The sequence below is a fragment of the Oratosquilla oratoria genome, chromosome 13, assembly GCF_046742065.1.
Source record: "Oratosquilla oratoria isolate Oo_2021 chromosome 13, ASM4674206v1, whole genome shotgun sequence".
NCBI classification, from domain to species: Eukaryota; Metazoa; Arthropoda; class Malacostraca; order Stomatopoda; family Squillidae; genus Oratosquilla; species Oratosquilla oratoria.
The window spans coordinates 30,713,604-30,716,103 of NC_134789.1; positions in this window are offsets into that span (position 1 = coordinate 30,713,604).

A 2,500-nucleotide genomic window follows, 5' to 3' on the forward strand; every position below is an offset into this window, starting at 1 on the left:
CTTCCAACTTGCTGCCGACCTTTCCCCTTCTACATCTCATCACCTTCTTGTTTTTGCCCATATTTACTTTCAAATTACTCCTATCATATATCTTCCCAAACTCCGTCACTAACTGCCTTAGACCCTTCCCTGACCCCGCCACAAGAACAGTGTCATTTGCAAACAAGTGGTTCACCTCCCCTTTCCCTAAACTATCTCTAACCATCCCCACTCCCCTGCCCCATCACACTCTCCTTTGCCTTCCGTGCCACCCCATCAGTATACACATTTAACAGTCATGGCGACATGACACAGATCTGACATGACACCACCCTCACCTCAAACCACTCGCTCTCATCATTCTCAATCATATCACAAGCTCTACTACTCCCGTAAAAAATCTTGACTGACCTTAACAGATTTATCCTAATCCCATATATCTGCAATACTTTCCACATTGCCTTCCTGTCTACCTGGCATAAGCCTTCTCCAAATCCATAAAAGCACCCAAAAATAACATTCACTTTTTGCTAGAAATATTCTCAAATCTGACTTACTACAAAAATTTTACCCACGCATCCTCTACTTTTCTTAAACCCACACTGCTCCTCACCAATCATTTTCTCTGTAAATCTCCTAATCCTCTCAACTAAAACTCGCCTGTGCCTTTCCAACTACGCTAAACAAATGCTTCTAATACTACTACATATACTTTTGTCCCTAATTTATAAAACGGAAATATACAATCACTCCTGCAGTCCAATGGCATCCTCCTCTCCCTTAGACACATATCATTAAACAACCTCACTAGCCAATCCACTTTAACCGTACCTCCTTTTTTCAGACCCATTGGATAACACCCAACCAACATAGGTGCCTTAACAGCTCTAATTAATTTAATAGTTCCTTACACCTCAACTTTTCCTATACTTCTTTGTTTCATTTCTCCCATCACATTCATATTCTTAGGGCCTCCCACTGCCACAATCAATCAATCCCTAAACTCTTCTACATTCAACAACTCTCTAAAATATTCTACTCATCTTTCCCTTACTGCATTCACGTCCACTAACATCTGTCCGCCTGCACATTTTACCATTTCCTCTCTACCTGAGTTACGCCCTCACTCTATTTCCTTGCGAAACATTTTTTTTATCCTTATCAATTTTTTCTGTCACACTCCTCCCCAATTTTACATCTGCTCTCTTCTTTCCCTCCTTTATTTTATGTTTTGCTTCTCCTCTCTTTTTCTTGTACCTCTTATGTCCTTCCCAAGTCCTACTTTTCAATCAACCCACAAATACTCGCTTCTTCTCTTTAACTACCATCTTCACCTCATCATATTACCACTCATTACCCTTCTTTCTATTCCCTCTCATCCTCCTACTTCTACATACTGTCTTTCCACACCTTGTCATTTCCTCCTTGAAAGAAATCCATTTCTCATCTACTCTTAACTCCACTCTATTCCTCACCATTTCCCACATTTCTCCCAGCTTCTCTTCATATTTTTTCTTCTCCTCATTTTTATTCAAACTGTGTACTCTAAAATCTCTCTGCCTTCCAGCCTCTTCTCTTACTCCACTTATCCTACAGTTTCAATATCCCTTCTACCAAAAAACTATCTGACACTCCCCCACTCTCTCCCATACATGAACATCCAGAACTCTTCGTATCCTTTCTTTGGATACCACTACATAGTCCATTAATGCCTTATCGCCTTTCCACCCACCACCCTTTCCCATGTATACTTATTCTTAATTTTCTTCTTAAACACTGTGTTTTTTATAATTAATTCCCTTTCTAAACACACCTCCAATATACTCTCTACTATAAATTTCAACTGGTACTTCAAAATTCACCACTACTCCATCTACAGTCTCATCTCCTCAAACATTGAGATCCCCCAACACTTCTACATTGATACTTCTCCCAAAAATATCTAAGTATTCATTTAAATATATCTAAAAATACTCCCTTTCCTTTTGACTCTTCTCACTACCAGGTCCATAGGCGATTACAAAAATTCACATCTACACAGTTTCACCTTCATTCACATTTTGAAAATACTTCCTTCTACTGCACCACGCGCTTTACTATCTCATCTTTTACTCGTCCCCTCATCACTCCCGACACTTTCCCACCACACTCCCAAACTCAAGATCACCCCTCCCTTTGAACTTAGTTTTAAATTCTGCTACAAAGTATTATTTTACGTCAGCAAAGTTTATGTTTGCAAAATCACATTTTCCTTGTCTGTAAATTTTCTCTCTTGTTCATGCCTTCCCTGCTTCCATAAATTCATAAGAACCACATGATTACCCTTATTCATGAAAGAAAGGTCTTCCATATATACAAAAAATTGGACAACCTTGTCCAACCGACATATCATGAAATCTCCCTGTGGTGTAACTTACACTGAGGCACTCAAGCCTTGTCGCAACCAGCCCCGGTCTCCTTTATAGGATATGTGATATGATATGGTGCGTATAGGCGTATATGCCTGGTATATGTATGGGTA